Here is a 26,846-nt window from a genome sequence, read left to right as displayed (position 1 = left end):
CCGCCCTCCCCAAAACTAGAGCATAAATTACAAAAAAAAAAAAAAATACAGGTTGGCTTGCACTTTTAAAAGCATCAGTTCAAGCTCAATGAAAGCCTGGTTTAACATTATCAAATGCAGCATATAAGCTAAAGTGAAAGAAAGTATGTGCTCCACCAGTTAGATCACCTTTCTACTGTCCTTCCATCTGCAGGTGAATACTTTTTACAGGGAAAAAATGCTCAAAGACTTCTTCTGGTTTTCAATATGGTGGTGGCATCGTCAGACAGCAGTGGCAGCTTAGTCTCAGAGCTCCTCATTCTGCTACATAAAACGCAGCCATAGTACCATCTTAAACCTGAAAGAGAGAAATAAAAATCTAAATGTCTTAGTTAGGACACAGAGCAATCTTATTTTGAAGTTTAGAGAGCTGTGGCAAGTCTTGAGCCCTGAGACCTTCAGGGATAGGGTGGCATATAAATTCAATTAATAATAATAATAATAGAATACAGGTGAGCAACACAACTTCTTTTTGTGTGGCCAATGCTTCCAGAAGTTGCCTTGTTCACCCATCCCAACATAGTTCCTTCCTTCACATTTATTTGCTCCACCTTGTTCCAGATTTTCTTATATAGTTTCAGATCAAATGGAGGTGGCATAATTTAAAAAAAAAAAAAAAAGCTCAATTATTTTACTTTCCCCCAATTATATGGCTTGACTGAGAACTGTTTATAGAAGTCTGACAGCAGATTAGGAGGCTCCTGCCAGATGTGTGCAGCAGTCGTGGTCAATGTGGTTCTGCCCTCTTGACAGCTGCACTGCTGCTGCTGCTGACCTGGATGTGGAGGCAGTGACGCTGAGACACTACAGACGCCATTTCAGTTGGAGGATTTGGGAAATCACATGTGCCACTTAAATCCTGGGGCACATGCAGTAACAGTTGTGGAGCAAAACATGATTAAATTATTTTTTTTTTTAAAAAATAATTATTAAGTACACATTAGAAAACATACACATTTACAACAAAAGAAAATACAAAAGAAAAAGAAAATACATGTAACTAAGGAAAAAAAATAGAGAATATTTTGTCATGATTAAATTCTTGACCCAATAATTCTCCAATCTCTTACCCAATCTCAAACTTATGACACAAGATTTTGAAAGAACTCAGGGCAATCTATTTCCTAAACTACAGGATGCAGCTAAATCAGGCTTCTTCAACCTCGGCCCTCCAGATGTTTTTGGCCTACAACTCCCATGATCCCTAGCTAGCAGAACCAGTAGTCAGGGATGACGGAATTGTAGTCTCAAAACCTCTGGAGGGCCGTGGTTGAGGAAGCCTGATCTAAATCCTAGGACAGGGGTAGGCAACCTAAGGCCCGTGGGCCGGATGCGGCCCAATCACTTTCTCAATCCGGCCCGCGGATAGTCCGGGAACCAGTGTGTCTTTACATTAGAATGTGTGCTTTTATTTAAAATGCATCTCTGGGTTACTTGTGGGGCATTCATTCATTTCCCCACCCAAAATACAGTCCGGCCCCCAACGAGGTCTGAGGGACAGTGGACCGGCCCACGGCTAAAAAAGGTTGCTGACCCCTGTCCTAGGACATCATCATGTATTTAGTATGATTTCTTGTCAGTGAAACCCTCAATTCAATCACTGAGGATGGCGAGCCCAGTGCAGAAAAGCTTTGTGTGGTGAATGGCCCGTACAAATGGCCATTTGACCTTAGTCATGTCCATCATTTAAATGGGTCTACTAAGAGTAAAACTTGGTTGAATGCCATTCAATATTTAATTACACCAGGGGCGGCATAACTTTTCCATATTCCCTCTCATTCATTATCTCTCCCTCCCCCATGCAACAATTAGGATTAGAGCAATAAGGGGGGAAAGGGAGAAATCTGTTTGTGGGGAAATGAGAAGGAAAGGCACCGGGGGCTTCATACATGGTGGCGCCCCCTCCCCAATCAGAATGTTAAATTCTTACAACCAAGTTTGCATCTCTTTGTCATACTGTATGTTTGGCAAGTTTTCATTCTCTCCCATTCCCATATTGGTTCTTTCTTACAGAGTCCATTATAGTGGACAAGCAACCATGCTGGTTTGTTAGGTGAACACCACTGAGTGATTCCAGGCATGTGTGTATAGGATTGCAGCTTTAATACCTGCTTACTGGACAATTGTCTTCTGTTTTTTCTTTCAAGTGTCCCTCCTTTCTGCTTTCCTCCAGCCACGAAATCTAAGAATCACACAAAATAAAATGCCCATGACTGACAGGTTAAAGCAAGGCAAGACAATTGCTAGATGAACTAGAGCATTTTATTTTCAAGGTAAATATGAAATACCTGCATTTGGAAAGTACAAGTTAAATATTCATATTTAAGAAATGCTCAAATTGGTTTTAACATGCTTAAGTCAAGATTACCTAATTATCTAGCTATTATTTAAAAATGGGGGGGGGACATTTTAAAAACAATTAAAAACAATTTTATCCAGCCTGTAAGAAAGTGCATGATGAAAGAGAGAGAAGGCATTGCATATTAGTTAAAATAAAACCCTACACACCCATGTCATTTCATTTCGATTACATCTTTTCTTCTAACTCCAGTTCACCCTCACTGCACTCTTATTTAGTGGCCGCTCTCACACACCACGAGAAGCAACAATGTGGAAGCAGCTTCCCAAAGTATGAACCACCCCGAGACCTGCAGGCACAGGGCGGCATACAAATTTAATCCATAATAAACACTAATCATGTCTGTGAACGAAGCATCTTTGTGGGCCGAGCCAGTCACGAGGAACCTTCCCACTCATCCTTTCCTCCCCTGGGCAGCTGGGAATGACACATGCAACTATCCTTGCCCATATGGTTACTTAATTCATACAGACAGGGATGGGACTGCAGCACTTTGTCGAAGCTGATTCCACTTCAGAGAGAGAAGGAATAGGCATGTGTGAGGAAGGGGCACCTTCAGTAGACTGTCACTTGTCAAATCCTTGACTGGTGCAAATTGAGTTTGCTCAAGCTAAAGATAATGTTTCCGAAGTGTGGGACCATATTTAGCAGAAAAGGCTATATTTGTAGGAACTGACCAAAGGGTCACTTCACCAGTGGTGCATTTCAATAATGGGTGAAGTGGCAGAAGGCATCTGTTTTGGAACTGAGTGGGTATACCAAAGGAGGTTTCTAGGGTGCTACGCAGGAGTGGGAATGCGGAGGAAGTTTTCAAGTACAGGGTCAGGTTTAAGGTAACCTTTAAAGTCCTTCACGGCCTAGGACCCTCGTACCTACGGGACCGCCTCTCCCAGTCTGCCCCACAGAGAGCCTCAAGGTCCATAAATAGCAACACCCTAGTGGTCCTGGAGGGACGCAGGTGGTGCTGTGGGTTAAAGCCTCAGCGCCTAGGACTTGCCGATCGAAAGGTCGGCGGTTCGAATCCCTGTGGCGGGGTGCGCTCCCGCTGCTCGGTCCCAGCGCCTGCCAACCTAGCAGTTCGAAAGCACCTCCGGGTGCAAGTAGATAAATAGGGACCGCTTACCAGCGGGAAGGTAAACGGCGTTTCCGTGTGCGGCTCTGGCTCGCCAGATGCAGCTTTGTCACGCTGGCCACGTGACCCGGAAGTGTCTCCGGACAGCGCTGGCCCCTGGCCTCTTGAGTGAGATGGGCGCACAACCCCAGAGTCTGTCAAGACTGGCCCGTACGGGCAGGGGTACCTTTACCTTTTTAGTGGTCCTGGGCCCTAAGGAAGTTAGAACGCTCTCCTCATGAGACCAGGGCCCTGCAGGATCTGATTTCTTTCCGCAGAGCCTTTGGCTTGGAATCAACTTGATCCTCTTCCCCTCTTTCCTTCTGGGATGGAACCCCTATTTGGGGACTTTTTTCTGCCCCACGTAGGACCAGTCTGGATAGTTGGCCTTGGTGAAGATTTGACATTTTCTCCCCCCAAACAGTTTTTGATCTGGGCTTCCACTGAAATGAAGCTGCATTTTACCGTAAGTTGTATTTTAATCCTGTTTTTAAGTTTTAATCAATTGTTTTTATACCTGATATTAGCCGCCCTGAGCCTGGTCTTGGCTGGGGAGGACAGGGTGTAAATAAAATTTATTATTATTATTAAGAAGGCACTATGCATTACAAATGCTATTGTGGTAGCACACTAAGGGGTTGTGTCACTTTGCTAGTATAGGTGATAAGAGGAAGAATTTAAGCTAAGAAAGAAACACAGAAAAATAAGTTAAATGAGAAACTCTGCATTCAGTCTGTTCAAAATGGATGAACAGATCACCTCCTACACTATCCAGTGACTATACCACTTTACCACCAATTCCTAATTACTGTATTATTTCTCTTGGTGCACAATGTCATCAGAGGCTCTTACTTTACTGTATATAACATGTCTCTTAAAACTAAAGTAGTAGATAAGAGCATAAATAACAACTGGATGGTTGGAAATAACCAGTTTTTTTTCTGGGGGGACGCATACCCCTAAACATTTTGTGAATCTAAGTTTGGCCTCATTTAGGGGCAGTTTTCCAATACGAGTAGGAAAATGAGAGTACCCCTAAACCTATTTTTTTTTTAGAAAAAAAAGCACTGGAAATAACCAAGTGACTGATTTTAATAGGACATAATCTGGTTCTATATATCAGAAATCCCTGCTTATTCCTAAACTGGGTCAATTTGGTGATGCTGTGATGTACCCATAGAAAGAATGTAAATAAATATATTGCCAGGCAAAACAAAAAGATGAAAACTTCAATCATTATATCAGCTAGAGATGCATAATGATTCTGAGATTCTTCTTTTCCTTTTGGATTCCTTTTTTGAAAAGTACTACTTGGGGAGCTCTAACATGGCACTCTGGACTCACTGAAAACATGAAAAATGATATATGCCTAAACCAGAAAACAATGTTTGTGCCTGTGGCACATGTTCACATACATGGCTTCTAGATACCTGTCTTGGAATTTTGAATGAAGTGTGGAATATCAATATTTTCAATTGTATTGAAACAAATAAATGCCCCCCCTCAGCTATTCTCACTCTGTTTTTCAGGGCCTGTTTAGAAGGCAGGAAACAGAACTACAAAAATGTTATAATTCAACATTTTTGCAGCTCTGTCCCCTGCCTTCTGGACTGACCCTCCTCATATTATAATGAGGCACTAAAGACAGGAAGTCCATTTACTAACACAGCTGAAGAATTACTGTCCCAAGCTCATTCACAGCAATGTCATAAAAAAACAAATATAAACCTAATATTGTATGAAGTTATTTCTTGGCTATTAGACACAACACAGAAGGGAACTGGATGCTACATCTCAGAAATAGGTTTTCCTGCTTTTTATTTGAAAAGGACAATGGAACCTGCAGCCAGTGGGAACATTGGTGTGCTTAACGCTTTGGAAATATCAATTCTTCATTAAAAAATGTTGAAGTCCTTGAGGCCTGATTAATGCTCATGGGGTCTAAACAGAAAGTATTCTGTTTCTCACAGGAGAGCAATCTCTCTTTGTCTAAATGTATGTGCTTCTGTGATTTGTAGCCAAATATAGTAGAAAGATGTCCAGCTGCTCACAGCACCACATGCAAAGAGAAATTTTTACAGAGACATATCACAACTGACAGAAACATAATTTTATGCCACTCAGAACCAAGACGATAAAATTAAAAACTTCTCTGTAAAAAAGCAATTTATGATGTCCCATGCAGTATCCATTTTTATATAAAAAATAAAAATTATGCAAGTCTTCTCAAGAGACAGATCCAATAGTGTTTAGTTACATAAACATTGCAACTGAACGTTTTAATTCTCCTATTGTAGTATTGCTTGAATCTAACAATTTCTAACCTCAGTATCTTTTGCTACAATTAGGCCTGTTTTATAGTTTGCTGCATTACAGAGCAGCACATCCAGGCTTGCAACTACAGTGTAAACACAGCAATGAAATGCATATACAGCAGAGCACCACAGCTAATTCTAGTTCCAGGAAAATAGGGATGTTTGTCAAATTTCTGGTCTGTCACATTCACTTTACATTTTCAGGTGCACACTTAATTTCAAGTGTATAACTATAGAATATAATATGTGAAGAGGGCCTTAGATGGGGGGGGGGGAGTGAGCATTCATTTTATATCAGAAACATTCACCTGTAAACAAAACATTAAGAATTGCCAAGGTACCTCAGCAGTAATTGATTCATTGTGGCAAACACTTTAATAGGCAACAGTTCCCCTCATCATATACAGTAAGTGACTAGAGTTATCAAAGGGAGAACCCACAATATTGGAAATGCAAGATGGCGTAGGACCAGTTTGCACACATCCCAAAGTCAAATCATGGCTTAGTGTGAATGAGGAAAGGTGTGGGCTCCCAGAAAGGAGAATGGTTGTTTTGCTCCTCTCTTTGGAAGTTATGGTGCAGCACTAAACTAAGCCAAGCCATGGTTTGATAGAGTGTATTGTCTGAACCCAAGCTAGTAGTCTAGCTCTTCTAAACAAATCACAAGCTGTAGACCGTAAGCCAAACCTTTGTTACAACTTGTAGTTTATTGGGACAGAGCTATACCCAAAACCTGTGTTTGAATGACATGGAAATTCAAGCCATGGCTTAGCTCAATGCAGCAGAGCAACAAAACAACCCAAAATAAGCGAAGTAGCCATATTATTCTCTCCAGGAGTCTGCAACATTTGCTTAGTTGCACTGCATTTGCCTTAGCAGCACATGTGAAAAAGGACACTGATAGCTGAAAAGCTCTGAACATATAAACCAAATGTATGCCAGCTAGAACACCAAATCCAGAAATACTAAATGGCTGCTTCAGTACTATACAAGAATATATGTTGTGGGCCCCAGCCAACCGAATGGCTGGAATAGGTTCCATGGGCGGGATGCACTGGGACACCCAATCTCAGTGATCACGGGTAGGAGGAGGAGTTATGCTAAGACCAGACCAGACCACTGAGGAAGCAGGTTTAGTCGCTGGTTGAAGACTATTCCTGCCTCCGGATCTGGTCTTGACCGAAAGGATACTGGAATCAACAAGGGAAACCCAAATGACCTTAAGGTGCTGCTGTGCAATGCCAGGTCAATGATTCACAATACGGCTGTCATCCACGACTTGATCATGGATGGAGGACTTGACCTGGCATGTGTAACAGACACTTGGTTGGATGAAGCAGATGGGCCTGTTCTTGCTGCTGCTTGTCCACCAGGTTTCTCTTATGCACAACAGCCAAGGTCATGTGGGCGGGAAGGGGAGGTTGCAGTGGTTATTAGGAAGGAATTAGCTTCCACCAGGCATTCCATTGGGTAGACCCAGTTTTCTGAGTGCATGTTTTGGAAGTTGGGTAAGAGGGGCAGTACAGTGGTACCTCGGGTTACATATGCTTCAGGTAACATACGCTTCAGGTTACAGACTCAGCTAACCCCAGAAATATTACCTCGGGTTAAGAACTTTGCTTCAGGATGAGAACAGAAATCGTGCTCTGGCGGTGCGGCGGCAGCAGGAGGCCCCATTAGCTAAGGTGGTGCTTCAGGTTAATAACAGTTTCAGGTTAAGAACGGACCTCCGGAACGAATTAAGTACTTAACCCGAGGTACCACTGAATGAATATAGAAAAAGTCAGAATTTGAAGATTGGAGCCCTGCTTGGACTGGAGAAGGAAGGTTGGATAGACTTTTTCATGCAGGGATTTACTGACCTTTGGGTCCTGAATCTGGGTCAGGAGGTGATTGGAGTTGTGGGGGCCTTTGGATCTGGAGGAGCCTTGAAACATGATTTGAGATATTGTATGGACCTTGGTTCTAGCTGTGGAGAGTTGGCTGGCCTGTCGAGAGGGAATGGGGCATGGTTGGGTCGGGGCCCCCCGAGACTTGCTCTTCAGCATCTTCAGCATCAAAGAATATGAAGAAGAATTGCAGAAGGGACTTGGAAAAGATTTAAGAGCCTCAGACAGAAGATCTCCAGGTTGATGAGCTATATGGAATGGACGGAAATGACTGGCAGAATCCAAGACCAGGGAGAAGAGATGGTGGTAGAAGATTGGGAAAGTTTAAAGTTTGTATATAGAAATATTGTAAAATTAATGAGTGTTTGAAAATTGTTGGAATGAAACTTTATGGCTTTAGCAGAAATGTTATAAGGAGTTAAGTATAAATAAGTACTTTAGTATTAATGGAAAATAATGTTAAAAATATGTTAAGATATTCATAATGATAAAAATAGAGAAAGATGGAAAGGAATTGCTGAAACAAGTAACAGAAGTGGAATACAAAAAGGGAGGTGAGAGGAGGTCGATGAAATAAGGGAATGAAAGATAGAGTAATGAAATGGCATGCTATATGTTTTTAAATTGTTGTTGTTTTGTTTTGTTCAATTTAGCGTTAAGGTTGTGTTTTGTATTGTTTATTGTATTGTTTTTTCTTTTGTTCTTTTTTTTGCTATCTGCTCTATTTTGTCTTTTTCTCCTGCTTTTTCTTTTCTTTTTTCTTTTCTTGTAAGTTTGAAAAGTAATAAAGATTATTTTTTTAAAAAAAAAAGGTTAATAACAGTTTCAGGTTAAGAACAGACCTCCAGAACGTATTAAGTTCTTAACTCGAGGTACCACTGTACAGGATTCCTTTTGGTGCACCGACCTCCCCGCTGCACCAAGGATTTCCTGCCTGAGCTGCTTCAGGTCGTGGCGGATGTTCTCCTGGAGACACCTACCGGTAGTTTGGTTGTCCTAGGGGATTTTAACATCCATGCCAACACGACCTTACAAGGGGCCACATGGGACCATTTGACTCCCTTCCAGTCAGGATTCAGGCCCCATCATGGGACTGAAACCACCTTGGTCGCACTGGTCAATGATCTCTGGCGGGCTAGGGACAAAGGTGAAAGCTGTTTCCTAGTTCTGCTGGATCTCTCAGCAGCCTTTGATGCCATCGACCATGACATCCATCTGGACAGTCTAGAGGGGCTGGGAGCTGGGGGCACTGTTATACTGTTCCGCTCCTTCCTCTTGGTCCATGTCCAGAAAGTGGTGATGGGGGATAAGTGTTCAGACCCCTGGGCTCTCACTTGCGGGGTGCCTCCGGGTTCCGTCCTCCCCCCGCGCTTTTAACATCTATATGAAGCTGCTGGGAGAGATCACCATATAACACTGATCCTTTGGCTCCCAGTACATTTCCCAGACATTGGCTCCCAGTACATTTCCAAGCATAATTCAAAGTGTTGGTGCTGACCTTTAAAGCCCTAAATGGCCTCGGCCCAGTATACCTGAAGGAGCATCTCCACCCCCATCGTTCAGTCCGGACACTGAGGTGCCTTCTGGCGGTTCCCTCACTGCGAGAAGTGAGGTTACAGTGAACCAGGCAGAGGGCCTTCTCAGTAGTGATGCCCGCCCTGTGGAACGCCCTCCCATCAGATGTCAAGGAATAAACTATCTGAAGGCAGTCCTGTTTAGGGAAGTTCTTAATGTTTAATGTTTTATCATGTTCTAATATTCTGTTGGAAGCCGCCTAGAGTGGCTGGGGTATTATTATTATTATTATTATTATTAGTAATTGTTATTATTAATAAAATCTGAATATGAGACAACTACTTTTTGCACTGTGAGAGTGCTACTAAGGTAATATGGCAGGTTGTATCCATTTCACTTGAAGTGTCATGGTAAAACCTGCTAGAGATAAAATACTGTTTGCACTAAAATTACATGCTTTTCTGTGGCCCTGCAGAGAGAGGCTTGGCAGGAATAGGGATCCAGCTTCAGTAAAGCGTGAGAAACTCAGGGCCAAACTAAATGTGGCATTAATTGTACTGATGTAATTTGGGGATTTTTAACCATGAATGGGATGCAGTGGGTCTGTGAAAGAAATAAATTTCTAATGCAATTTTGTATGTGTTTATGTCCATTTTTCTGGAGAGGGGGTCCACGGCTTTATTTCCCCAAAAACAAGAACCACTAAGGTAATTAATGTGCATTTTTTATGTAAACAATGTCCACAAGGAAGCCTGAGCCGTCTTGGGACCAAAGGTGAGGTAGGGGAATTTGATCCTGTCTCCCTGCCATGGACTTGGGTAAAAAACACCTCTTGACAACAACTGAGGTTTCCTATAAAGTGATGCAGTTTCTGAGTTGTCCATCCTCTTTCCTCTTCTTTCTCTTTTTTAATATCATTTTTATTATCTGTCAGGGTTTCTGGGAGAGAGGAGGAGATGACAGAGGAGACGGAGAGCGAGTGGGAGGAGGGGCAGAAGGATGAGGAAGAAGATGACGGAATTCTGAGGGAATCCACGAGTCTGAGCAGCGAGTCAGAGGATTCTCAAAAGGGGGTTACCTTAATCAAGCAAAAGGGAGGAGAAGGGAGAAGCGGAGAGGAGCCCAGTGGAAGACAGACGGAGCAAGAGGCGTCTCAGCCGGAACGGAGTAAAGGGGGTGGAGTCGTCAGCCTCTCGGAGGGAGCAGGATTAGGAGAGAACAGAGAAAGGGGGTTGGAGCAAGGTGTTCAGCCGGAAAGGGTGGAGAGCAGAACAAGGGGTGGTGTAGCGGTCGAAAGAAAGGTCAGCAGCAACGTACGCGCGCCAAGTTCAAACGTAGAGGCGCGCGGAAGTGGAGAGAGCTCAGGGGAGGAGCCCGGCCCTAAAGCCAGAAGGAGGGGGGAAGAGGCGGCAGAGGATTCAGCCTCAGGCGAGTCACGGAGAGAGGGAACCCAGGGGGGCAGGAAGACCCTGCGGAAAAGAAAGGAGAGGAAGAGGTGGTCTAGAGCCAGGCTATTAAGTTGGTGTGGAAGAGGGGAGGAGTCAGAGGGGACTTCAGCGGTCTAACGTGACAGACGTACGGCCACGATGCTGAACTGTACGAGAAGCAGAAATCTTCAATAAACTTTTCCTGTAAATAAACTGCAACGGAGTGAGGTCTCTTGTGAGCTGGGACCCGTCCTGGGTGGCCGTGACAGTAAGTCCCCTCTCTGAAAGCAAAAAAATTTTTTTGCGAAGCTCACGAACGGGAGCAGCCATGAGCGCTGAGGAGCAGCTGGTTGCACTGCGGGATCAGGTTACCGCTCTCACATCGGCAGTCATTGCTTCGCAGAAGAAGAATGACGACTTGGAGAAGACGTGCCAGGATTTGCAGGCAAGGTGGGAACACGCGGACAGGGCGGGGGCCCCAGGTTCCAGAGCGGAGGGCATTGCGCTTGGACGGAGGGGGGGTGCCCTGGTTCCGCATTTTAATGGCAACTTGCAAGACTATCCCAATTTCAGAGCGGACGTCGTATATGCACTGCATTTACTCCGTCACGATTTTAAAGATGAGGAGGAGAAAGTGGGGTTCATTGTTTCGCACCTGCATGGGGAGGCCAGGGCTTGGCTACGCAATCTGTGGCGCGAAGATGGACCGGCCCGTCGCAATTCAACTGCGTTCATCAAAGCGATGGATTCTTGTTTTCAATCCTCTGTGGATGTGGACATTGCGCGCCGTCAAATGCACGGGCTGAGGCAGGGGAAAGCGACTGTGCGCCAATACCACTCTAAATTTTTTGCATTGCTCACCGCCTTAGATTGGCCAAAGGACAGTAAGCCGGTCAGAGATCTTTTTTGGGAGGGATTGAGCCCCCCCATCAAGGATGAGATCGCTAGGGGGGACAGACCCCAGACCCTAGAAGACGTGGTGCAACGGGCTTTAGCTATTGGAATTCGACATGAGGGACGTCCGTGGCACGAGGAGGACGGGCCCCAAGCGCGTGCGCAAGCGAGGACTCTCCCTTTTGTGCACAGGGATTTCAGCCGTGCGCACCCCTCGCCAATGGGGAAGGACAGCGAGGAGCCAATGGAGATTGGTGGTGCTAGGGCTCAGAAGCCATCCCAGAGCCCTGTCCCTGGTGCAGCCAAAGCGAAGCCTCCTAGAGGAACCAGGAAGTGTTACATCTGTGACAGTGCGCACCATATGGCGAAAGAGTGCCCCCAGAGGCTCCAGAAGCACACTGCAGCACTGGCAACTGTAACAGCAGAGGTGCAACCAGGGGAGCAGCTTCAGGGAAACGACAGTGCCTGGCTGGAAGCAGAGCTACTGGGGCTCAGCCAGGCGGATCTGTAGACAAGCCCCCAGCATCACTGCAGAGCGTGGACCCTTTGCCTCCCAGACCGGCAGTTCTGCTCACAGCAACACTCCAGTTGCCTGATGGGAGACTCCTCGAGGTTCCAATAACGATCGATTCGGGAAGCAACGCCGACTTCGTGGGACTGCAGTTCGTTAAGCAGCACAACAGGGCGCTCCTGCCTGCAACGACGCCTCTAAACGTGGTCACGGTAGACGGCAGGAAGTTGCTGGGGGGGCAAGTGGTGCAGCAAACCCCTCCCATGATGATGCAGATTGGCAACCATCGAGAACTTATTAGTTTCAATGTCACCCACTTATCGGACACACCCATCGTGTTAGGCATGAGTTGGCTGGAGAGGCACAGTCCCGCGGTTGCGTGGTACCAGCGGCAGATCACCTTTTGTTCATCGTATTGCGCTCAGCATTGCTTTCAGACCGATCAGGGAGGAGAAGCCGAGCAGCAGTTGCATCTGGGTATGGTGCAAACAGTGCCTCACAAGTACCAGGACTTCTTGGAGGTTTTCTGTGAGAAGGAAGCTGACAAGTTGCCGCCTCACAGACCTTACGACTGCGCGATTGATTTAGTGCCAGGGGCGCAACTGCCTGCTGCCAAGCTGTACTCCATGTCGGAAGACGAGATGCAAGAGCTTCGGGAGTTCATAGACCATAACCTCAAGCGAGGTTTCATCCAGGAATCTAAAGCAGCGGGTGGCAGCCCTGTGTTCTTTGTGAAGAAGAAAAACACGCCCCAAAAAAGGCTTATAGTGGATTACAGGTTCATAAACAGCTTGACTAAGCCCAAAGCTTTCCCCATGCCCAAGATTGACGACCTTTTAGCGACCGTCAGGAGGGGCAAGATTTTCACCAAGCTGGACCTACGTGGAGCTTACAATCTCATCCGCATCCGGAAAGGAGATGAGTGGAAGACCGCCATGTTCACCCCTCTGGGCACATACGAATACAGAGTCATGCCTTTCGGTCTCCAAAATGGCAGCCTCGTTTTTCAAGCATTTATGCACCACGTGCTAGCAGGTCTCCTCTACAAGAAGTGTGTCTGCTTTCTCGACGATATCCTGATTTTCTCGGAATCGCCGGAGGATCACGATAAGGACGTGAGGGAGGTCCTGCAGAGGCTGAAGGACCACAGGCTGTACGCCAAGTTGGAAAAATGCCAGTTTGATGTCAGAGAGGTTGATTTCCTTGGCTACAAGTTGTCCGACGAGGGACTGGCCATGGACAGGGCTAAGGTTCAAGCGCTGTTGGACTGGAAAAGCCCTCGAAATCGGAAAGAGGTCCAGAGGTTCATCGGCTTTGCCAATTTTTACCGCAAGTTTATTAAAGGTTTTGCGAACGCGACGGCGGCTATCACTGACACCCTCAGTTCCAAGAAGAAGAAGTTCGTCTGGACCGAACAAGCGGAGCGGTCCTTCCGGACGCTTAAAGGTCTTTTCGCCTCCGAAGAGCAGCTGCTCCACGTGAATCCCGGCAGACCCATGCGGGTAGAGACCGATGCGTCAGACAGAGCGGTTGGGGCCGTTCTTTTGCAAGAGGATTCACAAGGCAACTGGAGACCGGGTGCGTTCTACTCCCGGAAGCTCAGCAAGACGGAGCGCAATTATACCATATGGGACAGGGAGTTGTTGGCCATTCATGCAGCTTTCAAAGCGTGGCGACACTTCTTAATAGGAGCCAAGCACACGGTGCAAGTCCGCACGGATCACAAGAACTTAGAGTATTGGCGGACGGCTAAGTTACAGACCCAGCGACACATGCGCTGGGCGGAGTTCTTTGCGGATTTCGACTTCAAAATAGAATACATCCCAGGAGACTCCAATGTTATTGCAGACGCGCTGTCCCGAAAGCCGCAATACTTGGAGGAAGCAGCTCCAATCGCAGCAAAGCACATTTTCGCACCGCAGGCGTGGACGTGCGCTACCATCGCAGTCGACCTGGACGCGGTGCGACGCGCGTTGCAAAGGGATCAGTTTGCACAGTCCAAGATGGAGGAGCTACGCGGAGGGTCGCGAGACAACGATGAGTTCCAATTGCAAGATGGACTTTTGACTCGTAAGGGTGCCCTTTACGTGCCCACCGACGATCTTCGAGCCAAGGTTCTGCAACAATTGCATGACGCCCCTAGTGCAGGCCATTTCGGCAAAGAGAAGACGATGGAGTTGGTGGCTAGAGACTTTTGGTGGCCCCAGATGAGAGGAGAGGTGGCGGACTACGTCGCCAGGTGTGATATCTGCCAGAGGTCCAAACCAGTGCACCAGAAGCAGGCGGGATTGCTAGAACCGCTGGAGACACCGCAGCAACCGTGGGAGAGGGTAGCGTTGGACTTTGTTACGGACCTGCCCAGCTCCAGAGGTAAGACGGCGGTGTTAGTGGTGGTGGACTTGTTCACCAAGATGGCGCATTTCATCCCTTGTGCCAAGGTGGCGACGGCAGAACAGACCGCAAAGCTCTTCATCGATCACGTCTTCAGAGTGCATGGACTTCCGCAGTCCGTCTTGTCCGACAGGGGGCGCCAGTTTGTTTCCACTTTCTGGCGAAAGCTTCTGGGCATCTTACACGTCAAAATCAACCTGACATCGGCGAGACATCCACAAACCAACGGTCAAGCGGAGAGGGTCAACGCGATCATGCAGCAGTACCTGCGGTGCTACGCCAACCAGCGACCTGCGGCGTGGGTGGACTATCTGCCGATGGCTGAATTCGCCTACAACAACACGAAACACGCATCCACCGGGGTGACGCCTTTCTTCGCGAACAATGGCCGTCATCCCAGAACCTTCCCGAGATTTGCGGCACCAGGAGGGGGGGGGCCTCAAGATGCCGACCAGTTTGCAGCGGAGTTGCAAGAGGTGCACGAGGAGCTGCGGAGACATTTGGAGCTGGCAAAACAGGCGTATAAGGTGCAGGCCGATAAGCACAGGAGGGCGGGAGAGGACATCCAGATTGGGGACTGGGTGTGGTTAGCAGCCCACGCGATGCCGGCCAGGTCATTGGCCAAGAAGAAGTTAGGACACAGGCAGCTAGGGCCATATCAAGTTGAGGCTAAGATCAATCCGGTGGCTTTTCGTCTAGCCCTTCCGGAGGGTTCCAGGGTGCACCCGGTCTTTCATAGGTCGGTGCTCACTCCCTACAAAACCCCACACAGGTTTCAAGAGTCAGGAGCACTCCCAGAGCCACGTAGGAGGGCGCCTGAGGGGGGGGAATCGCCAAGACCAGAACCTCTTAACGAGGTCACAGAGATACTGGACTCGAGATGGGGGGAGGAGGGAGTTGAATATTTTCTAGCCAGGGAAGGCACTCCGGCCTCTGCCAATAGCTGGGTGCCGGGTTACGCGTTGGACGAACCCCTGTTGAAGGAGGAGTTCCATGCACTTTTTCCGCACAAGCCCATGCCCGAGGAGTATTTTGATGATTGGCTTTTCACGCCCACTTTGTCAGACAGCACGTTCGAGGGTTTCTCCTCACCCGAGGGCCATACGCCCGAAACAAGCCCGACCAGGGATCCGAGACTGGGGGGGGAGGAGACAGGCCCTTGTTGGTGGGTGGATCAGCCAAGGGAGGCATGGAGTCAGAGATGGATGGTAGGTCCTTGGCAGGCAGCGCCAGGAGAAGCAGTGATGGAGGAAGAGACTGTGAGGTCTGTGGGTGGGGAACCCGAGTTCGAACACACATATACGGAGATGACAGAGGAGAACGTTGAAGTGGACAACTTGTATCCTGAACCGACCCCGGAAGAACCACGTTTTCCTCAACCTGCACCCGGCGAGCGGGAGGGGGGAAGGGGGGGCTTCGAGGGGGGGATGGATGTCAGGGTTTCTGGGAGAGAGGAGGAGATGACAGAGGAGACGGAGAGCGAGTGGGAGGAGGGGCAGAAGGATGAGGAAGAAGATGACGGAATTCTGAGGGAATCCACGAGTCTGAGCAGCGAGTCAGAGGATTCTCAAAAGGGGGTTACCTTAATCAAGCAAAAGGGAGGAGAAGGGAGAAGCGGAGAGGAGCCCAGTGGAAGACAGACGGAGCAAGAGGCGTCTCAGCCGGAACGGAGTAAAGGGGGTGGAGTCGTCAGCCTCTCGGAGGGAGCAGGATTAGGAGAGAACAGAGAAAGGGGGTTGGAGCAAGGTGTTCAGCCGGAAAGGGTGGAGAGCAGAACAAGGGGTGGTGTAGCGGTCGAAAGAAAGGTCAGCAGCAACGTACGCGCGCCAAGTTCAAACGTAGAGGCGCGCGGAAGTGGAGAGAGCTCAGGGGAGGAGCCCGGCCCTAAAGCCAGAAGGAGGGGGGAAGAGGCGGCAGAGGATTCAGCCTCAGGCGAGTCACGGAGAGAGGGAACCCAGGGGGGCAGGAAGACCCTGCGGAAAAGAAAGGAGAGGAAGAGGTGGTCTAGAGCCAGGCTATTAAGTTGGTGTGGAAGAGGGGAGGAGTCAGAGGGGACTTCAGCGGTCTAACGTGACAGACGTACGGCCACGATGCTGAACTGTACGAGAAGCAGAAATCTTCAATAAACTTTTCCTGTAAATAAACTGCAACGGAGTGAGGTCTCTTGTGAGCTGGGACCCGTCCTGGGTGGCCGTGACATTATCCAACAATATTTCAAAGCATTTATAATCATATACATTTTTTTAACATACAAAGTTTCTTCTTGACTTCCCACCCCCTCCCTTTCTGATGTTTGCTTTTTAGTCCTTCTTATTAGCTGTTTTGTAAGAAGTCCTTTCTCTTTTCTCCATTCCAATCTCACATCTATTAGATTGTGGACCTGTGGGCAGGGACTAACTCTGCTTAGAATATAAGTACAGCACTTTGTATGTTTACTGCTTAGTGTTTTTTAGAAGCCTCCCCTGCTGCCCTTTTGAAGCACGAGACGCTAATGTAATAAATAATACTAACAAGTGATGTTAGTATTATTTAGTACATCAATTACTTCTTATTACTGCTACTACTAATAGCAATATTATAGCCCCATTCAAATATGTTGCAGGTAGAGACCCACATTTTCCAACTCACCCTCTCAGAAATGCAAAGATAGTTTGTGTATTAACTTTCACATTACACACAGAACTGCAGAAGTCAAACGGACTAGCAATTGCTGAAGCCAGCTTGCTGACAATGCAAATCTTTTCAATCTTCTATGGAATTTCTATGGAAATGTGAATCATGTGACATGAGTGACAGGTCTCATCACTGTCTTTAAGTCCAGGGTTGAAAAAATGTCAGGTATGGTTTCTGGTCTTCCTACGCCAAAACACCACTCTGTCTGTTACCCATCACCCTAGACCTACCATATGAAAATAGTTAAGCATGTAGTTAACTACGTGAACTTTGAATAAAACCACCAAAACCATTATTTCTGAGTGTAACGAAATTATATCCATAACTCAAGATAAACTGCACAGCTTTAAAAACCTGAGCTCACCTAAGTACTCTCATTGATCAATAAATACCCTATTTTATAGTGTCTCCTCTCCCACAAATATTATGTCCCAACCTTCTATTTCAAATAATTATACCCTGCCATTCCTCAATGAACCTAAGACAGTTGACATCAAATAATAATGAATTTATGAACTTACTCTGACTTCTGAGCCATCCCTAACCCAGTGCTACTAACCTTCTGTGTAGTGAGTGAACATGCTCCTCACACAAGCAGTCCAGTGCTGCACAGAAAGATTTACAGATAAGAAAGGTATTCCGATTTTGAGCAGGAATGCTCCCTGTTGCCAAGCAACAGTTCATTCACTCATTTGCTCACGTGCTGAGGACCATTTAGTGACTCCACTAATGGGTCTCCTACCTCGCATTCCAACCTCTTTAACATGTCCTTCACTTACAAGGCCATGCCATGGGAGAAATGTGAATGAAGGCATACGAATCACTCCCCAGGACAGGAGCAGGAACCACTTTTGGCAAAAGGGGCTAAAGAAAGATCACTCCTAGCACTCAAGCCTCCCCACAGGTATCTCATGCCCTTCATGGCAAGATTGAAGTAGGAGGTGGATTGTGTGCACTCACAAACCACAGCAAGTATTAGCAGACATAGGAGGAGCAGCAGCCAGGTGGTCCTGTTTTTCAGGAGGAGGGAAAAGGACACAATTTGTCGTTTCTTACTCTCCCCAAACCTCTACTTCCCCACTCAATGTTTATTCGTTTTATTATTTATTCATTATTTTAGGCCACCTTTGCATCCCAAAATGTCTAAGCAGCAAAGAGCTTAGGCTCAAGGCTGGTAGCCAGGCCCAACTTTCCTATGAAAAAAGGGAGCAAGGTTTAATGTCTCAAACCAACACTGCTAAAGGAAAGTCCAAGGCAACCAGACCCAAACCTGAGCACTTTAGAATTCACCCAACATTTGGCAGGAGGGGAGGAGCAAATTTTGTTGTGGGGTATTAATCCTTGCACTCTAAGGCACAAAAATCATTTGGGTTTCAGATTAGAAATCAGCCCATAAGCCTTCAAAAATCACATGGCTTGCAGGATATGCTAAACTAGCAAGTCCCAAACTGGAGAGCTACATTGCTATCTCTAGCATTGCCATTAACACTACAGTGTAGTGCTTCCCAAAGTGAGTGATTCTGTCCTCTAGGGGCTGCTGGAATAATCCAGGGGACGGTTGCAGCCTTGGTTGCAATTTGGAGGCATTGAATAAAAATAAGTGGGCGGTGGAAGCATAAAGAAGAGAAGAGAATTTAAAAAACCTGTTTGTACATGCTTCACCTGTTCTGTAATGATGCCTACTGCCAGGTCAGGCACCGTTGTGGGACGGCGACAATGCCTCCTGTGATCCAGCGGTCATGCTGGAGGCAAGGAGTTTTCCCGTGAACCCTTTTTGGCTTACCCCAGGCCCACAAAGTGGATCACAGCTTCTCTACCTATTTAGCCAGTGGTAGGCGGGCTGCAGCACCAGCCCTGGCCTTGGGGCAGATTGGACTGAGCAGGCAGGCTTCACTCCAGTCCACCCCATGGGTTTTAGATACATAAAAGAACACACATTTGTCACTGCATCTTTCTGTTTGTTCGCTTAAAGAAGGTAGCTTTCCAGGGGGGGGGGGCGATGAGTAATTCCCCCCCCCCCCCGAGAATAGGGCAGTAGGGCAAATAAGTTTGAGAAGTCTGCTAGAGTGCTTAGTTAAGAGCTGGTGGAGTAATAAGCCCTGAATAGGAGCAATGTAGAGCTACAACCTTCATGCTGTTTCATCCTAACATACATTAAACTCAGTATCAATGAACAGCATTTTTCCCTTTTAAATGTCTAGGAGCTAAAAAAAATTCCTCCTAGCTCTCAAGTAAATCATTTTCTCTTCAAATTATTCATCTGAAGAGGTATTTAATCCATTTTCAAAAACAGGCACACTATAAATTGCTGGAGAGTCGCTTTAAAAAGCCATATTCCAAAATTAGTTACTTTCCCTGATGAGAGCAAATTGCTCTTCAGATTACATGCTGATCACTTCTTTGTTTTTAAAGAGAGGATTTTTTTTTATTTTAACCTTTTGCTTATTTTATTGTGCTTCATTATCAGTAGAGTTCATTTGTTTCAGAGGGATAATTAATATGAGATTCAAAGCACCAGCTAAAGGCAATAACCTGCTATTTTGCTTTACAATGCATCAAACTACTATTCTGAAACATAAAATATACACATTTGACTACTGATTTATATGACACACCATGTGAGCTTAATTTTCTTCACTTTCTTGATCTCTCTGTCCAAATAAAGAAGTACCAACATCCCACCCATTCTGAACACAATCCTACCTCCTTCCCTGAGAAACTGCAGTGCAAAAAGCCCCGATGTTTATGTAGCCCACTGATAGTCTGAGCTTGCACAGATAAACCGTTCAAATTCATACTCCTAGGAGACAGCTACATCCATTTAACACGCAAGCCTTCCGCCAAAGAATCCTGACAACTTGAATTTATTACTGGTGCTGAGAATTATAGCTCTGTGGTGGATAAACTGCAGTTCTCAAGATTCTTTGGGGAAGTTATGACTGTTAAAGTGCTATAGATGTGCTTTAAATGTATGTTGTGGGTGTAACTCTTGTGTCTGGAAAGAATATAATATGAATTGGTTGTAAATGAACATCAAATAAAGTTTGCCACCAAAAATTTCCCTCCAAGGAAGCATTTCTTAATGCGCCTCTTTTTCTCTGCTATATTTTGCTCTGTGGGATACAATGCAACATATTCTTCTTATTAAGAGTAAAGGTAAAGGGACCTCTGACCGTTAGGTCCAGTCACGGACGACTCTGGGGTTGCAGCGCTCATCTCGCTTTAATGGCAGAGGGAGCTTCTGGGTCATGTGGCCAGCATGACCAAGCTGCTTCTGGCGAACCAGAGCAGTGCACGGAAACGCCGTTTACCTTCCTGCAGGAGCGGTACTTATTTATCTACTTGTACTTTGACGTTCTTTCGAACTGCTAGGTTGGCAGGAGCAGGGACCGAGCAACGGGAGCTCACCCCGTCGTGGGGATTTGAAGACAACTTTGAGAGATAAAAATAAAAAACCGTATACATCATTTTTGTTTAGTTTTTGAGGATTCCCAAACTGTTGCAAGTTGTGTTAAATCATTGAGATGAGATTGGATGATACAGAAATAAATAATCAATCTAATGCACTGAACATATTAGAATCCCAGAAAGAAAAGCAGCGGATAAAAATTAAAATAAAACAGTTAACACAGAGACACCACCACTGATTTACAGTCACATGGTTTGGGACAATGCTTGTCACAAGGGGCAAATGTTCATTTCCTTCTCTGGGATCTATTTCTTCAATATGTTTTATTTAAGAATAAACAGCAGCTGTCTTAACCTGCTAAAATTAGTCCACTTGTTTAGGCTGTCTCCTCTTCATCCCAAAATAGCTAGAGAGATTATTAAAGCTATTGGTAAGTGGTCCATTTGACTTACTTTCAGTCGACTTTAAGTAACAGTTTTGGGCGGCATGTGTTAGATGGACCTTATACCACTTCTTTTCAATGAAGACAACAGTTCATTTTTATCACAGTAGAGTGTGTGAATAAGTTGTGTCCCCTGAGAAATCTGTAACGAAACAGAGTACCTGTTAGTATGAAATTCATCACGCTACCATATTCAGCTTAATGAATGACAAGCAGCATCTGGGATTCAGCTGCATATATGAATAATCAATTCTCTGCCATGCCTTTGCTTCTCTGGCTGTCCAGTGTAGTAAGTAAGAGATGCTTGATTCTTGCTTTGCAGCTGCAGCATACAAACAATAAATGAGACAACTGTCTAGAACAGTAAATAGATAGACAAGAAAGCATAAAAAACCAAGAGGTGAATGACTCAAATGCTTGCTGTGGGATCTTGCATCAAGTACAGGTGATTTCATGTCCATTCATGAGGGATTTGCCTGGAACCAAATGGCTAGGAAACATTTTCCTAGCTGTTCCAGTATTTCTGGCTCAAGACTGTAGTCTAGCTGGCTACTAAAATCTATTAGTAGGTGACAGGTATCATTTCAGTGGTGTACATGGAGTTGTATAGACTGGGCTCAGGAAGAGATATGTATTTATTTTCCTGTATCATCTCCATAACCAGAAATAAGGGAGATAACAAATCCGCTTGTGTTGTGTGATGACAGTGCAGCAGGTGCTAAAAGTAATGATAAGATAATGTCAGGGCAAAAATGAAGAGAGCTTTGAATGCTCTCTGGATTCAGACCACACTCAATAGCTAGATAACTAAAAGCATTAATTCCCTATTAAATACGGCAGAAAAATATACGCACAATAATATGTACATCAAAATAATGTCTGAAAATCTTTCACTGGTATTGCTCCCACGTGACAGCTTTCTCTGTCCAATGCTAATTTGATTATTATGTTCACTTTGCAAAGCTAATTAAAAACAGCAATAGGATTAGACCTTCAGTTTTAAAACACTCAGTAATTGATTTCTCTAACAAAGAGTGGAGGAGAGAAAATGAATATGAAAGCCCTAAGTGGTAGGCTCCTACCTGAGCATGGGCAAATTCACAAATTCTAGACCTGATCTTCGTATGAAAAATATATATTGTGGATAAATGTTGCACAAATTTGAATCCAGTGTAATTTCAAAGTATTTTTTTAGAGCAAGTATGGATGCAACAGCTAAGAATGTACAAATACTAGATTCCAGAAAAGTTTCTATCAAACCTGTGGCAATTTGAGACTAAAACTCAAGTTGATTAATTGCATTGATTTAATCCACTAGAGGCGGTATAGGGTAATGGCTAAAAGTGAGTCGGGAAGCTCCTGGTTCCAATGTCACATCAGCCACAAATTTAAGTAATTCTCATTGCAATCTAAACACTTCGCTTCTTATTTATTGATAGCCTTAACCTATCGTGGTTATCAATTAAAGATATGCCAATGAAGTCACATTACTCATTGACCACATTGAAAACAACTTTGTCAAGGCAGACCAAGCTGGGTATCTATACTAAATATTGCATCCTTGCTTTAAACACCACAATTGTCAGGAAGTAGCTCACAATGTTAAATTGCTTTCCAGTAAACAGATGTATCCCAACTAAAATGATCTTATTATGAAACTTAGTTCACAAACTAGCTGAAGAAAAAGAGCTTTGTCTTTCACAGACTATCTGTCATGATCAAAAATGAGACAATAGCATGGGTGGGGGCACTGCAGTCACATTTTACCCTAGTGGAAAACACTGATGCAATTTCTGCTAATGCTTGTTTACACATAGGCCTAAAGTTCAACAGAACCAGTGGCGTAGCGTGGGTTGTCAGCACCCGGGACAAGGCAAGTAATTTGCGCCCCCTAACCCGTGGATTTGTGCCCCCTAACCCAAACCCCCAGATGTTGCGCCCGGTGCGGCCGGCCCCCCCTGCACCCGCCACTGAACAGAACTACACGAACAACATGCAAGTACAGATAGCACGGCTTGGACGGTTAATCCAGATCTGAGGTAAAGCTCAAGGACTGCCTCTCCCCATACGAACTGACCTAGATCCTGCAATCATCATCTGAGCCTCTTCTTCATGTGTCTCCACAAGAGGTCGAGGGTGGCAAGATGAGACAGGGCCTTTTCTGTGGTGGCCCCCCATTTGCCGAATGCTCCCGCCAAGGAGGCTTGCCTGGCCCCTCATTACATATCTGTAGGTGCCAGGTGAAAATGTTTCTCTATAACCAGGTGTTTGGCTGATTAAACATTCTATGGTCTTTTAAATGTGTTTATGGGAGAGAGGGCTACTGGATTGGTTGATTGGTTGCTTGGTTTGGTATTTTGTGCTCTCATTTTGTATTTTTATGCTGTGAACCACACTGTAATCTTCCAATTAAGGTCAGTATAAAAAAATTAATAAATAATAATAGTAATAAATAACTGTCTTATCCTAATGCACAACTCTGTATATGCCGCAGTTCTACAGGAGAAATCAGGGAGGAGGCAAAATGTGATATTAGGTCAAGGAGAATTAAAGATCTGCATGTGACACAGTCAGAAGAGGCAAGATGTTAAGCAGAAGGTCTTGCAGCAAGGATGGAGGAGGCAGCCGTTTGAGGCGCTTTCAGCTCCCTGATGACATGGCCTTCATTCTGTGACCTCATTCATTCATTCAGTACCAAGAAGCTGACCAATAGATAGTGTAAAATGGGAATGTCTGATAGCCAGAAATAGAACAAAATTGCTATTGATTTGAAAAATAAGCCTTGGGGAAGAGAATATATGTTCACATGCATGTACACACACACACAAACACACACACACACAAGCAATTGCGACAGGAGAGCTTTGGCTAAAGAAAAAACAAATCATTTACACGTTACAGGTTATGTCAAATGTTGGAGTGCAGTGTCTCTAAATTGGAAGGAAAACAAATGTGATTCTAAAGCACACACACAATCCTCGGGAAACCTAAAGGAACATGCCAGGAGATATAGAGAGTATTTTAGTCCTTATTCAGTAGTGCCAACGGAAGCCTAATCTGCAGTTTTAAAAAAGCCTCCCCCCAAAAAAAAGTCCATACACAGCATATAGGAGTACAAATAGGAGTATTCCTACTATTCTCATCTAGGCTTTCTTTGTGCGATTAAGTATTTTTAAAATAATAATAGGCCAGGTAAGAATTGCTGACAGAGTAGATGAAATATTATAAATAGATTTGGGAACACATTTTAATCAGTCTTAAAAATGGCAAGGATCTGATGATATTAGATATCATCAGTAACATGTTATGTTGAAATTAGATAGAAAAAATGTTTTTTCAGACCAAAGTTCACAATTCAAAAAAGAACTCTTGCAAAACAAAGATAAACTTTTGTCTAAAATGTATAACCTGTTATTAGAATGGGAAACAAAACATGAGCTAGTTAAAGCCTCAATGATACACTGGGCAATAGATAGAGGACACAAAATAGATTTTAACCTCTGGGAGAAACTTTGGAAAAGCGACTTGAATTTTACAGCATGTTATTCTTTGAAAGAGAACTATGTGAAAATGATTCATAAATGGTATCTAACTCTGAGTAGGCTTGCTAAGATTTACAAGACAGAATCAGGTAAGTGCTGGAAGTGTAAAGAGGTGGAGGGAACGTTCTTTCACATGTGGTGGACATGTAAGAGAGTATTGGGAAATGATTTATAATAAACTGATTTAAAAAGAATAAAATACTTTACCCCCAAAACAGAGTCCTTTCTGCTGGGGATAACTCAGACTGAAATCCCCAAGTGTCAGAAAAGGTTATTTATGTATGCAAAAACTGTGGCCCGTGTTTTGTTAGCCCAAAAAATGGAAAGTGAGCGAGGTCCCAACAAATTTAACAGAGGTCCCAATGCAGATTTAACATATAGAATAAGAGAGCAAGAAGAACATACATTTAAAGAAGATTGGAAAATGTTTATTGAGTATATGGGAAATAACTGTGTACAGCTGGAAAACACTGGTAACATTAAGATAAATTCAACGGAGTAAATATTTTTTGTGGATGAAATAGTGGAAAACCGATTGGAATAGTTAATGTAAAATATGCAGGGATGTAAGATATGCAAAATGAATCATGGAAAGAGAAGAAGGGAAGTCATCAGATATGATAAAGTTTAACCTCTCCTGCACCTCTACTGCATCTGCAGAAAACAGTACCAGGAGACTCTTTCAGGTAGTCTGGAGTCTAACAGAACCACCTTCGCCATCAGCATCTGGTGCAGACTCCAAGATCTCCTATAATGACTTTGCAAAGTTTTCCACAGATAAAATTGCTGAGATTCTGAAGGAGGCAGACACCACAGGGGGGGGGGGGAGGCAAGGGTGGGAGAGTGCCAGAGCTCTGTCTAGTTATGTTGTATGGAATCAATTCCAACCCGTTGCCTCTGAGGATATGGATGGGCTTCTTGGTGAAACCAGCCACCCGTCTCCTTGATCCTTGCCTATGCTGGCTCATAAATGTGATCCAGGCAGGACTGGGCAATGGGTTTTGTGGGGTGGTGAATGCTTCCCTCTGTGAGAGAGTCTTCCTGGATCCCCTTAAAGAAGCAATTACTAAACCGCTTCTTAAAAAATATCTTTGGACCCAGCCAATATGGTCAATTATCACCCAGTCTCAAATCTTCCATTCTTGGGCAAGGTGATTGAGCAGCACACCTGGAGGATGTGGACCATTTGGATCCCTTCCAGTTGGCATTCAGGCCCCATCATGTGACTGAAACTGCCTTGGTCTCTGGCAGGCTAGGGACAGAGGTGAAAGCTGTTTCTTAGATCTGTTGGACCTTTCTGGGGGTGGGAGCTGGGGGCACTGTTATGCAGTAGTTCCATTCCTTTTTTCTGGGCCGTGACAAGAAAGTGGAGTTGGGGGTGAGTGTTCGGACCCCTGGGTGCTCACTTGTGGGGTGTCTCAGGGCTCTGTCCTCTTCCCCATGTTTTTTAACATCTATATGAAGTCACTGGGAGAAATAATAAGGGGGTTGGGCTGGGTGTTCACCAGTTTGCGGATGATACCCAGCTCCACCTCTCCTTTAAATTGGAACAAGTGAAGGTCGTGAATGTCCTGTGTGAGTGTCTGGAGACTGTTGGATTAATGAACGAATTGAGGTTGCATGCCGACAAGACATAAGTACTGTTTCTGGGAGACAGGGGGTGGGCAGGTATGGGGGACTCCCTGGTCCTGAATGGGGTACCTGTGTCCCTGAAGGACCAGGTGCACAGACTGGGAGTCATTTTGGACTCACAGATGTCCATTAAGGTGCATGTTAATTCTGTGTCCTGGGTGGCTGTCTACCAGCTTCATTTTGTATGCTGGCTGAGACCCTTCCTGCCCGCAGACTGTCTCGCCAGAGTGGTGCATGCTCTGGTTCTCTCCCACTTGGACTACTGCAATGTGCTCTACACGGGGCTACCTTTGAAGGTGACTCAGAAACTACAACTAATCCAGAATGTGGCAGTTAGACTGGTGACTGGGAACGGCAGCCAGGATCATATAACACTGGTCCTGAAAGACCTATATTGGCTCTCAATACATTTCCAAGCACAATTCAAAGTGTTGGTGCTGACCTTTAAAGCCCCAAACAGCCTTGGCCCTGTATATCTGAAGGAGCATCTCCACCCCATCATTCAGAGCGGACACTCTGGCAGTTCCCTCACTGCAGGAAGTGAGGTTACAGGAAACCAGGAAGAGTGTCTTCTTGGTAGTGGCGCCCAGCCTGTGGAACGCCCTCCCATTGGATGTCAAGGAGATAAATAACTATGCAACCTTTAGAAAACATCTGAAGGCAGCCTTGTATGGGGAAGTTTTTAATGTTTTATATT

At 45.2% G+C, this 26,846-nt stretch overlaps 1 protein-coding gene across 5 annotated transcripts in view; it reads right to left on the bottom strand.

The window, feature by feature from the left end:
• The window catches only part of OTUD7A (OTU deubiquitinase 7A), a 129,923-nt gene that overhangs the window by 63,563 nt on the left and 39,514 nt on the right, over nucleotides 1–26,846 (bottom strand). Inside the window, exons 3-5 of one of the 5 annotated variants that reach the window (XM_081887632.1) lie at nucleotides 20,986–21,117; nucleotides 2,148–2,221; nucleotides 169–337 (exon numbers count right to left, since the gene is read on the bottom strand). The gene's annotated coding sequence lies outside the window, so the exon portion shown is untranslated. Of the gene's footprint in view, nucleotides 1–168; nucleotides 338–2,147; nucleotides 2,222–2,867; nucleotides 2,931–20,985; nucleotides 21,118–26,846 lie in introns of those variants that run through there. The other 4 variants (XM_081887635.1, XM_081887634.1, XM_081887633.1 and 1 more) reach the window with 4 other exon arrangements.

This window comes from Podarcis melisellensis (genome assembly GCF_964234715.1).
Source record: "Podarcis melisellensis genome assembly, chromosome: 14".
NCBI classification, from domain to species: domain Eukaryota; kingdom Metazoa; phylum Chordata; class Lepidosauria; order Squamata; family Lacertidae; genus Podarcis; species Podarcis melisellensis.
Note: the sequence above shows the minus strand (reverse complement) of the source record. Positions and strands in the feature narration are given on the sequence as shown.